Source organism: Salvelinus namaycush, chromosome 33 (assembly GCF_016432855.1).
Source record: "Salvelinus namaycush isolate Seneca chromosome 33, SaNama_1.0, whole genome shotgun sequence".
NCBI lineage: Eukaryota > Metazoa > Chordata > Actinopteri > Salmoniformes > Salmonidae > Salvelinus > Salvelinus namaycush.
This window is the reverse complement of record NC_052339.1, coordinates 34036500-34050120: the sequence shown is the minus strand read 5'-3', so window position 1 is coordinate 34050120 and position 13621 is coordinate 34036500.

The window sequence follows — 13621 nt, the reverse complement described above, 5'->3', positions numbered from 1 at the left end:
AATACTGGTGGCTAGATACTGTCTGGATACTGGTGGCTAGATACTGTCTGGATACTGGTGGCTAGATACTGTCTGGATACTGGTGGCTAGATACTGTCTGGATACTGGTGGCTAGATACTGTCTGGATACTGGAGGCTAGATACTGTCTGGATACTGGTGCTAGATACTGTCTGGATACTGGTGGCTAGATACTGTATGGATACTGGTGGCTAGATACTCTTTGGATACTGGTGGCTAGATACTGTCTAGATACTGGTGGCTAGATACTCTCTGGATACTGGTGGCTAGATGCTTTATAGATACTGGAGGCTAGATACTGTCTGGATACTGGAGGCTAGATACTGTATGGATACTGGAGGCTAGATACTGTCTGGATACATGTGGCTAGATACTCTCTGGATACTGGAGGCTAGATACTGGTGGCTAGATACTGTCTGGATACTGGTGGCTAGATACTGGTGGCTAGATCCTGTCTGGATACTGATGGCTAGATACTGTCTGGATACTGGTGGCTAGATACTGGTGGCTAGATACTCTCTGGATACTGGTTGCTAGATACTGGTGGCTAGATACTGTCTGGATACTGGTGGCTAGATCCTGTCTGGATACTGGTGGCTAGATCCTGTCTGGATACTGGTGGCTAGATCCTGTCTGGATACTGGTGGCTAGATACTGTCTGGATACTGGTGGCTAGATACTGTCGGAATACTGGTGGCTAGATACTGTCTGGATACTGGTGGCTAGATACTGTCTGGATACTGGTGGCTAGATACTGTCTGGATACTGGTGGCCAGATACTGTCTGGATACTGGTGGCTAGATACTGGTGGCTAGATACTGTCTGGATACTGGTGGCTAGATACTGTCTGGATACTGGTGGCTAGATACTCTCTGGATACTGGTGGCTAGATACTGTCTGGATACTGGTGGCTAGATACTGTCTGAATACTGGAGGCTAGATACTGTCTGGATACTGGTGGCTAGATACTGTCTGGATACTGGTGGCTAGATACTGGTGGCTAGATACTGTCTGGATACTGGTGGCTAGATACTGGTGGCTAGATACTGTCTGGATACTGGTGGCTAGATACTGTCTGGATACTGGTGGCTAGATACTGGTGGCTAGATACTGTCTGGATACTGGTGGCTAGATACTGTCTGGATACTGGTGGCTAGATACTGTCTGGATACTGGTGGCTAGATACTGTCTGGATACTGGTGGCTAGATACTGTCTGGATACTGGTGGCTAGATACTGTCTGGATACTGGTGGCTAGATACTGTCTGGATACTGGTGGCTAGATACTGTCTGGATACTGGTGGCTAGATACTGTATGGATACTGGTGGCTAGATACTCTTTGGATACTGGTGGCTAGATGCTTTATAGATACTGGAGGCTAGATACTGTCTGGATACTGGAGGCTAGATACTGTATGGATACTGGAGGCTAGATACTGTCTGGATACATGTGGCTAGATACTCTCTGGATACTGGTGGCTAGATACTGTCTGGATACTGGTGGCTAGATACTGTCTGGATACTGGTGGCTAGATACTGTCTGGATACTGGTGGCTAGATACTGTCTGGATACTGGTGGCTAGATACTGTCTGGATACTGGTGGCTAGATACTGTCTGGATACTGGTGGCTAGATACTGGTGGCTAGATACTGTCTGGATACTGGTGGCTAGATACTGTCTGGATACTGGTGGCTAGATACTGTCTGGATACTGGTGGCTAGATACTGTCTGGATACTGGTGGCTAGATACTGTCTGGATACTGGTGGCTAGATACTGGTGGCTAGATACTGTCTGGATACTGGTGGCTAGATACTGTCTGGATACTGGTGGCTAGATACTGTCTGGATACTGGTGGCTAGATACTGTCTGGATACTGGTGGCTAGATACTGTCTGGATACTGGTGGCTAGATACTGGTGGCTAGATACTGTCTGGATACTGGTGGCTAGATACTGTCTGGATACTGGTGGCTAGATACTGTCTGGATACTGGTGGCTAGCGGCTGTGACTGTAGGAGAGGCTGACAGACAAACATCAGAGTGCTTCAAGTAACAGGCATCAGGTAGATGAATGGGCCAATAACCCGAACCGTTTCTGGTTCCGATTCACAGCAGACTAGGTGTACAATCTGTCGACGTACCCTTGAGGAAGGCACTTAACCATTATTGCTCCTGTGAGTCGCTCTGGATAAGGGAGTCTGTTAAATTAATAAAATGTAGAGGCACGGGAGGTGGAGTCTGGGTTTGAGCCAGACTGGTACGTGGTAGTAGACCTCTGATGGGGCATGCTTTATGCATCCTCTTTTTGAAAAGCAGGATGCAAGTTTGATGAATTCATGCCAAGAGTATGGCTGATGAATGCCAAAAGTATTTTATTTTACCTTTGTTTAAGTAGGCAAGTCAGTTAAGATCAAATTCTTATTTTCACTGACGGCCTAGGAACAGAGCAGTGGTTTAACATAGTGTTTAACTGTGATGTAACATAGTGTAGAGCTGTGGTATAATGTATTTTAGCGCTGTGGTATAATGTATTGTAGAGCTGTGGTATAATGTATTGTAGAGCTGTGGTTTAATGTATTGTAGAGCTGTGGTATAACGCAGTGTAGAGATGTGGTTTAACGTAGTGTAGAACTGAAAAACACCATACTACAAGACACTCTAGACAGAAATAGTCTCTCTCTCTCTCTTTTCCCTATTCCTCTGTTTCTCCGCTCCCCAGAAGCCTCTTTGATGGACCATTTTGAGTCCTTAATCTTGCCACTATAGGGGGTGCTGTTTCGCATTAGCATAATTTGCTCTCCAGATTAAACTGCCTAGTACTCAATTCTTGCTCGTACAATATGCATATTATTGTTATTATTGGATAGAAAACACTCTCTAGTTTCTATAGCCGTTTGAATTATGTCTCTGAGTGGAACAGAACTCATTCTACAGCACTTTTCCTGATAGGGAGTGAGATTTCAGAAATGTTGGCCTCTGGTCCCAGGTCAGTTTTAAAGTCCCTGTAAATCCTATGAGGATACAAACACTGCCCACGCCTTCCTCTAGATGTCAGTAAGTGGTGACAATTTGAATGGAGTCGATTGCGCAATCAGGGCCTGTATAAAACACCAAAGACCGGATGTACCGTTCTTTTGCTCCCTGCGCCTGACGCACGATGGACGTCGGACCTGCTTCTTTCCAAGCTGTTGTTTAGCCAGTAATATATGGCCGGTCTTGTTTTTACTCGTTATAGGTGTTAAAAACATCATAAGGTAGTTAATTTAAACCGTTTTATAGCAATTTATATCCGTTTAGTGCGATTTTGAGGCATTTCTATGTGATGCACTTTGAAGCGCCGGGCACGTTTCGGGGTCCCGGTCGAACGTTAGTGGGCATTTCGACGGACAAGAGGACATCTTTCGACCAAAAGAAGATTAGACCCAAGAAAGGATACATTGCCCAAGATTCTGATGGAAGATCACCTCATAGTAAGAAATATTTAAGATGATAAATCGTTGTTCTGTCGAAAAATGTTAAACGCATATTCCGCCATTTTGTTTGGTATAGCTTCGCTTGGCGAACCCTGTATTGCACAGTAAGGATAATTTTAGAAATGTAATTCAGCGATTGCATTAAGAACTAATTTGTCTTTCGATAGCTGTCCAACTTATATTTTTTTAGTCAAGTTTATGAATAGTTATCCATGAGACAAGATCACTGTGAAAGATGGCGCCCGACATTTTCAGGCTAGTTTTGCTAGTATTGTCATTGTATAACCACGTTTTTTTGTGGCTAAATATGCACATTTTCGAACAAACTCTATATGTATGTTGTAATATGATGTTACAGGAGTGTCATCGGAAGAATTCTGAGAAGGTTAGTGAAAAAATTAATATATTTTGGCGATGATAACGATATCGCTCTCTTTGGCTTGAATCAATGCTCGGGTAACGTATGTGGTATGCTAATATAACGATTTATTGTGTTTTCGCTGTAAAACACTTAGAAAATCTGAAATATTGTCTGAATTCACAAGATCTGTCTTTCCATTGCTGTGAGCTGTGTATTTTTAAGAAATGTTTTATGATTAGTAATTAGGTAATACACGTTGCTCTCTGTATTTATTCTAGTCGAGTTGTGATGGTGGGTGCAATTGTAAACTATGATTTCTACCTGAAATATGCACATTTTTCTAACAAAACCTATCCTATACAATAAATATGTTATCAGACTGTCATCTGATGAGGTTTTTTCTTGGTTAGTGGCTATCAATATCTTTATTTGGCCGAATTGGTGATAGCACCTGATGGAGTAAGAAACTGATGGAGTTAGAAAAGTGGTGTCTTTTGCTAACGGGGTTAGCTAATAGATTTACATATTTTGTCTTCCCTGTAAAACATTTTAAAAATCTGAAATGGTGGCTTTATTCACAAGATCTGTATCTTTCATTTGGTGTCTTGGACTTGTGATTTAATGATATTTAGATGCTACTATTTAATTGTGACGCTATGCTAGCGATGCTAATCAGTGTGGGGGGGGTGGGGGGTGATCCCGGATCCGGGGTTGAGGTTCGGTAAAAGTTAATAGCAACCACAAATCCCTGGCTGCTTCAGCTTCCACAAGAGACTAGAACAATTTAGCAGAATCCATCTGAAAAGCTTAGCACAGATCCAAGATGGAGTAGCAGTAAACGTGTTTGTATTTGTCCTGTGTAAATATTCATTTATTTTTTAGTGTACATTTCAATATAGTTCAATCTCTTTTTTTCATTTTCAGATTAAATATACCTTCGTGCAACCCGCATCGCCCAATGTGTTACAGATCTGCTGTTTTTTATACCTTAAAACTTGAACATCCATCAGAAGCTAGCCATCAGGAGCTAGCCAGCTAATTAGCTACTAGCTATTTAGTAATTGTTAGCCACTGCTAGCTGTCTTTACCTTCAGCTCAGACACCAGCCGCTTTAGCCCGGATAATACCTGCCAGTCTGCACAGTGCGATATCAGCCCTGAGCATATCGGACTGCTTTTTCCCCACTACATCACCGGATTCCTGCCGCAAGCTCTGGACGATCACACCGCACCGGATCATCGCAGATAGCTAGCTGCTACCCAGTGGCTATTGTGGCTAACGCCCTTGTCCAAAAGCAAGCACCAGTTAGCCTTGAGCTAGCCTCGAGCTATGCCCATCTCCATCAAATGAAGTACACCAACTACAATGCCTCTCTTGCCAATTGGCCTGGACTTTTTGTCGACACAGAGCCATGCTGATCCATCACGACTGGTCTGCTGGTCTGCTGACATAATTCTGTCAATGTGCTCTCACCCGGCTTCTGCGTCGTGGATGTCGGTGAAGACCCATCTGCTAGCCCAGGCCCGCTAACTTTCTGAATGCCGTGTCTCCCGCTCACCTAGCGTAGTAATCGACTACTGAACGGCTCCCTGTTTCATCTATTGCTGCTCATTGGACCCTATGATCACTCGACTACACAGCTGATGCCTACTGGACTGTTCATTAACACGGTACTTCATTAACACGGTACACTACTATTTTGTTCATCTGTCGGCCCCAACCTCAAACTCAGGCCCTGTGTGTAGCAAACTGACCCTCTCTGCCCATTCATCGCCATTGACCCGTTGTTGTTGTCTTAGCTCTTAGCTCTCCCAATAAACACCTGTGATTGCTTTATGCCTTTTTCTAATGTCAACATGCCTTGTTTAGGGTAGCTCTCATTGTTTTATTTTAATGCGGAGCCCCTAGTCCCACTCAACATGCTTCAGATAGCTCCTTTGGCCCACCCCCCACACATGCTGAGACCGCACCTAGCTTAACTGGCACCTCCAGAGATGCAACCTCTCTCATCATCACTCAATGCCTAGGTTTACCTCCACTGTATCACACCCTACCATACCCTAGTCTGTACATTATGCCCTGAATCTATCCTACCACGCCCAGAAATCTGCTCCTTTTATTCTCTGTCCCCAACGCACTAGACGACCAGTTCTTATAGCCTTTAGCCTTACCCTCTTCCTACTCATCCTCTGTTCCTCTGGTGATGTAGAGGGTAACCCAGTCCCTGTATCCCCAAGTACTACACCTATTCCCCAGGCGCTCTCATTTGTTGACTTCTGTAACCGTAAATGCCTTGGTTTCATGCATGTTAACATTAGAAGCCTCCTCCCTAAGTTTGCTTTAGCACACTCCACCAACCCTGATGTCCTTGCAGTGTCTGAATCCTGGCTTAGGAAGGCCACCAAAAATTCAGAAATTTCCATCCCCAATTACAACATTTTCCATCAAGATAGAACTGCTAAAGGGGGCGGAGTTGCAATCTACTCTAGAGATAGCCTGCAGAGTTCTGTCATACTATTCAGGTCTATGCCCAAACAGTTCGAGCTTCTACTTTAAAAAAATACAAATAAGTCCCTCACTGTTGCCGCTTTTTATAGACCCCCCTCAGCTTCCAGCTGTGCCCTAGACATCATATGTGAACTGATTGCCCTCGATCTATCTTCAGAGTTCGTATTGTTAGATGACCTATACTGGGATATGCTTAACACAGCGCCCGTCCTACAATCTAAGTTAGATACCCTCAATCTCACACAATTTATCAATGAACCTACCAGGTACAACCCCAAATCCGTAAACATAGGCACCCACATAGATATCATCCTGACCAACTTGCCCTCGAAATACATTTCTGCTGGTTTCAACCAGGATCTCAGCAATCACTGCCTCATTGCCTGCGTCCATTATGGGTCCGCGGTCAAACGACCACTCCTCATCACTGTCAAACTCGCCCTAAAACACTTCTGCGAGCAGGCCTTTCTAATCAACCTGACCCGGGTATCCTGGCCCGGGTATATTGACCTAATCCCGTCAGTAGAGGATGCTTGGTTGTTCTTTAAAAGTGCTTTCCTCACCATCTTAAATAAGCATGCCCCTTTCAATTTTTTTAAAACTAAGAACAGATATAGCCCCTGTTTCACTCCAGACTTGACTGCCCTTGATCAGCACAAAAACATCCCATGGCGGACTGCACGAGCATCGAATAGTCACCGTGATATGCAACTTTTCAGGGTAGTCAGGAACCAATATACAGAGTCAGTTAGGAAAGCAAGGGGTAGCTTTTTCAAAGAGAAATTTGCTTCCTGCAGCACTAAATTCAAAACATTTTGGGACACTGTAAAGTCCAAGGAGAATAAGAGCACCTCTTCCCAGCTGCCCACTGCACTGAGGCTAGAAAACAAAGTCACCACCGATAAACACACGATAATCAAGAATTTCAATAAGCATTTCTCTATGGCTGGCCATGCTTTCCACCTGGCTACCCCAACCCCGGCCAACAGCTCTGCACCCCCTGCAGCAACTGGCCCAAGCCCAGCTTCTCCTTCACCCAAATCCAGACAGCTGATGTTCTGATAGAGCTGCAAAATCTGGATCCCTACATATCACCTGGGCTAGACAATCTCTCTTCCTAAAATTATCCGCCGCCATTGTTGCAACCCTATTACTAGTCTGTTCAACCTCTCTTTCGTCTGAGATTTCCAAAGATTGGAAAGCGGCCGCGATCATCCCCCTCTTCAAATTGGAGACACTCTAGACCCAAACTGTTACAGACCTATATCCATCCTGCCCAAGCTTTCTAAAATCTTTGAAAGCCAATGGAACAAACAGATCATCGCCAATTTCGACTCCCACCATACCTTCTCCGCTATGCAATCTGGTTTCAGAGCAGGTCATGGGTGCACCTCAGCCACGCTCAAGGTCCTAAACAATATCATAACCGCCATCGATAAAAGACAGTACTGTGCAGCTGTCTTCATATCAAATCAAATCAAGTTTATTTTATATAGCCCTTCGTACATCAGCTAATATCTCGAAGTACTGTACAGAAACCCAGCCTAAAACCCCAAACAGCAAGCAATGCAGGTGTAGAAGCACGGTGGCTAGGAAAAACTCCCTAGAAAGGCCAAAACCTAGGAAGAAACCTAGAGAGGAACCAGGCTATGAGGGGTGGCCAGTCCTCTTCTGGCTGTGCCGGGTGGAGATTATAACAGAACATGGCCAAGATGTTCAAAATGTTCATAAGTGACAAGCATGGTCAAATAATAATCAGGAATAAATGTCAGTTGGCTTTTCATAGCCGATCATTAAGAGTTGAAAACAGCAGGTCTGGGACAGGTAGGGGTTCCATAACCGCAGGCAGAACAGTTGAAACTGGAATAGCAGCAAGGCCAGGTGGACTGGGGACAGCAAGGAGTCATCATGCCCGGTAGTCCTGACGTATGGTCCTAGGGCTCAGGTCCTCCGAGAGAGAGAAAGAAAGAGAGAAGGAGAGAATTAGAGAGGGCCAAGATGTTCAAAATGTTCATAAATGACAAGCATGGTAAAATAATAATCAGGAATAAATGTCAGTTGGCTTTTCATAGCCGATCATTAAGAGTTGAAAGCAGCAGGTCTGGGACAGGTAGGGGTTCCATAACCGCAGGCAGAACAGTTGAAACTGGAACAGCAGCAAGGCCAGGTGGACTGGGGACAGCAAGGAGTCATCATGCCCGGTAGTCCTGACGTATGGTCCTAGGGCTCAGGTTCTCAGAGAGAGCGAAAGAAAGAGAGAAGGAGAGAATTAGAGAGAGCATACTTAAATTCACACAGGACACTGGATAAGACAGGAGAAGTGCTCCAGATATAACCAACTGACCCTAGCCCCCCGACACATAAACTACTGCAGCATAAATACTGGAGGCTGAGAAAGGAGGGGTCAGGAGACACTGTGGCCCCATCCGATGATACCCCCGGACAGGGCCAAACAGGAAGGATATAACCCCACCCACTTTGCCAAAGCACAGCCCCCGCACCACTAGAGGGATATCTTCAACCACCAACTTACAATCCTGAGACAAGGCCGAGTATAGCCCACAAAGATCTCCACCCCAGCACAAACGCCAACCCAGACAGGAAGATCACGTCAGTAACTCAACCCACTCAAGTGACGCACCCCTCCTAGGGACGGCATGAAAGAGCACCAGTAAGCCAGTGACTCAGCCCCTGTAATAGGGTTAGAGGCAGAGAATCCCAGTGGAGAGAGGGGAACCGGCCAGGCAGAGACAGCAAGGGCGGTTCGTTGCTCCAGAGCCTTTCCGTTCACCTTCACACTCCTGGGCCAGACTACACTCAATCATATGACCTACTGAAGAGATAAGTCTTCAGTAAAGACTTAAAGGTTGAGACCAAGTCTGCGTCTCTCACATGGGTAGGCAGACCGTTCCATAAAAATGGAGATCTATAGGAGAACTGCCTCCAGCTGTTTGCTTAGAAATTCTAGGGACAATTAGGAGGCCTGCGTCTTGAGACCGTAGCGTACGTGTAGGTATGTACGTCAGGACCAACTCGGAAAGATAGGTAGGAGCAAGCCCATGTAACGCTTTGTAGGTTATCAGTAAAACCTTGAAATCAGCCCTTGCCTTAACAGGAAGCCAGTGTAGGGAAGCTAGTACTGGAGTAATATGATCAAATTTCTTGGTTCTAGTCAGGATTCTAGCAGCCGTATTTAGCACTAACTGAAGTTTATTTAGTGCTTTATCCGGGTAGCCGGAAAGTAGAGCATTGCAGTAGTCTAACCTAGAAGTAACAAATGCATGGATTAATTTTTCTGCATCATTTTTGGACAGAAAATTTCTGATTTTTGCAATGTTACGTAGATGGAAAAAAGCTGTCCTTGAAACAGTCTTGATATGTTCGTCAAAAGAGAGATCAGGGTCAAGAGTAACGCCGAGGTCCTTCACAGTTTTATTTGAGACGACTTTACAACCATCAAGATTAATTGTCAGATTTAACAGAAGATCTCTTTGTTTCTTGGGACCTAGAACAAGCATCTCTGTTTTGTCCGAGTTTAAAAGTAGAACGTTTTCAGCCATCCACTTCCTTATGTCTGAAACACAGGCTTCTAGCGAGGGCAATTTTGGGGCTTCACCAGGTTTCATTGAAATGTACAGCTGTGTGTCATCCGCATAGCAGTGAAAGTTAACATTATGTTTTCGAATAACATCCCCAAGAGGTAGAATATATAGTGAAAACAATAGTGGTCCTAAAACGGAACCTTGAGGAACACCGAAATGTACAGTTGATTTGTCAGAGGACAAACCATTCACAGAGACAAACTGATATCTTTCCGACAGATAAGATCTAAACCAGGCTAGAACTTGTCCGTGTAGACCAATTTGGGTTTCCAGCCTCTCCAAAAGAATGTGGTGATCGATGGTGTCAAAGGCAGCACTAAGGTCTAGTAGCACGAGGACAGATGCAGAGCCTCGGTCTGACGCCATTAAAAGGTCATTTACCACCTTCACAAGTGCAGTCTCAGTGCTATGATGGGGTCTAAAACCAGACTGAAGCATTTCGTATACATTGTTTGTCTTCAGGAAGGCAGTGAGTTGCTGCGCAACAGCTTTTTCTAAAATTTTTGAGAGGAATGGAAGATTCGATATAGGCCGATAGTTTTTTATATTTTCCGGGTCAAGGTTTGGCTTTTTCAAGAGAAGCTTTATTACTGCCACTTTTAGTGAGTTTGGTACACATCCGGTGGATAGAGAGCCGTTTATTATGTTCAACATAGGAGGGCCAAGCACATGAAGCAGCTCTTTCAGTAGTTTAGTTGGAATAGGATCCAGTATGCAGCTTGAAGGTTTAGAGGCCATGATTATTTTCATCATTGTGTCAAGAGATATAGTACTAAAACACTTAAGTGTCTCTCCCGATCCCAGGCCCTGGCAGAGCTGTGCAGATCCAGGACAGCTAAGCCCTGGAGGAATACGCAGATTTAAAGAGGAGTCCGTAATTTGCTTTCTAATGATCATGATCTTTTCCTCAAAGAAGTTCATGAATTTATTACTGCTGAAGTGAAAGCCATCCTCTCTTGGGGAATGCTGCTTTTTAGTTAGCTTTGCAACAGTATCAAAAATAAATTTTGGATTGTTCTTGTTTTCCTCAATTAAGTTGGAAAAGTAGGATGATCGAGCAGCAGTGAAGGCTCTTCGATACTGCACGGTACTGTCTTTCCAAGCTAGTCAGAAGACTTCCAGTTTGGTGTGGTGCCATTTCCGTTCCAATTTTCTGGAAGCTTGCTTCAGAGCTCGGGTATTTTCTGTATACCAGGGAGCTAGTTTCTTATGACAAATGTTTTTCGTTTTTAGGGGTGCAACTGCATCTAGGGTATTGCGCAAGGTTAAATTGAGTTCCTCAGTTAGGTGGTTAACTGATTTTTGTCCTCTGACGTCCTTGGGTAGGCAGAAGGAGTCTGGAAGGGCATCAAGGAATTTTTGTGTTGTCTGAGAATTTATAGCATGACTTTTGATGCTCCTTGGTTGGGGTCTGAGCAGATTATTTGTTGCGATTGCAAACGTAATAAAATGGTGGTCCGATAGTCCAGGATTATGAGGAAAAACATTAAGATCTACAACATTTATTCCATGGGACAAAACTAGGTCCAGAGTATGACTGTGGCAGTGAGTAGGTCCAGAGACATGTTGGACAAAACCCACTGAGTCGATGATGGCTCCGAAAGCCTTTTGGAGTGGGTCTGTGGACTTCTCCATATGAATATTAAAATCACCAAAAATTAGAATATGATCTGCTATGACTACAAGGTCTGATAGGAATTCAGGGAACTCAGAGAGGAACGCTGTATATGGCCCAGGAGGCCTGTAAACAGTAGCTATAAAAAGTGATTGAGTAGGCTGCATAGATTTCATGACTAGAAGCTCAAAAGACGAAAACGTCATTTTTTTTTTTGTAAATTGAAATTTGCTATCGTAAATGTTAGCAACACCTCCGCCTTTGCGGGATGCACGGGGGATATGGTCATATACCTGGCCAAGACTTTCAACTCTGTCAATCACCGTTTTCTTATCGGCAGACTCAACAGCCTTGGTTTCTCTAATGACTGCTTCGCCTGGTTCACCAACTACTTCTCAGATAGAGTTCAGTGTGTCAAGTCAGAGGGCCTGTTGTCCAGACCTCTGGCAGTCTCTATGTGGGTGCCACAGGGTTCAATTCTCGGGCCGACTCTTTACTCTGTATATATCAATGATGTTGCTCTTGCTGAGGGTGATTATTTTATCCACCTCTACGCAGACGACACCATTCTGTATACTTCTGGCCCTTCTTTGGACACTGTTTTAACAAACTTCCAAACAAGCTTCAATGCCATACAACTCTCCTTCCGAAGCCTCCAACTGCTCTTGAATGCCAGTAAAACTAAATGCATGCTCTTCAAACGATCGCTGTCCGCACCTGCCCGCCTGACTAGCATCACTACTCAGGACGGCTCTGACTTAGAATATGTGGACAACTATAAATACCTACGTGTCTGGCTAGACTGTAAACTCACCTTCCAGACTCATGTCAAGCATCTTCAATCCAAAACTAAATCTAGAATTGGCTTCCTATTTCGCAACAAAGCCTCCTTTGCCAAACATACTCTCGTAAAACTGACTATCCTACCAATCCTTGACTTCAGTGATGTCATTTAATAGCCTCCAACACTCTACTCAGAAAATTGGATGCAGTCTATCACAGTGCCATCCGTTTTGTTACCAAAGCCGCATATACTACCCACCACTACGACCTGTATGCTCTTGGTGGCTGGTCCTCGTTACATATTCGTCGCCAAAACCCACTGGCTCCAAGTCATCTATAAGTCTTTGCTAGGTAAAGCTTCGCCTTATCTCAGCTCACTGTTCACCATAGCAACACCCACCCATAGCATGCGCTCCAGCAAATATATTTCACTGGTCATCCCCAAAGCCAACACTTCCTCGTTTGGCCTCCTTTCCTTCCAATTCTCTGCTGCTAACGACTGGAACGAATTGCAAAAATCACTGAAGGTGGAGACTTATATCTCCCTTACTAGCTTTAAGCATCAGCTGTCAGAGCAGCTTACCGATCACTGCAGCTGTACACAGCCCATCTGTAAATAGCCCATCCAACCAACTACCTACCTCATCCCGATATTTGTTTTTGTTTTTCTGCTCTTTTGCACACCAGTATTTCTGCACATCCTCATCTGCACATCTATCACTCCGGTGTTAATTGCTAAATTGTAATTTCTTCGCCACTATTGGCCAAATTATTCCCTTACCTCCTTTCTTCATTTGCATACAGATTTGTGTATTGTGTTAATGACTGTACGTTTTTTTATCCCATGTGTAACTCTGTGTTGTTGATTTTGTCGCACTGCGTTTCTTCATCTTGGCCAGGTCGCAGTTGTAAATGAGAACTTGTTCTCAACTGGCCTACCTGGTTAAATAAAGGTTAAATACATTTTAAAAATAAAAACAGAGAGAAAACACAGAATCCATCTGAAAAGATTTGCTTAGCACAGAGAAACACAACATAAGGAAAAGTCTTGAGCTGAATGTTAGTTGTTAAAGAAGAGGATTGTTTTATTCTTAATTTAGAAATGTCGCACTGTTTAACGTATCTTATAAGTTGGTTTTAAATCAGTGCTTTGTCACCATTAATTTTCTGCATAAACGAATCAAACGGCTTAAACCTGATAAAGTAGAACATAATAATAATAATATAATAATAATAATATATATATATATTATAATAAGAA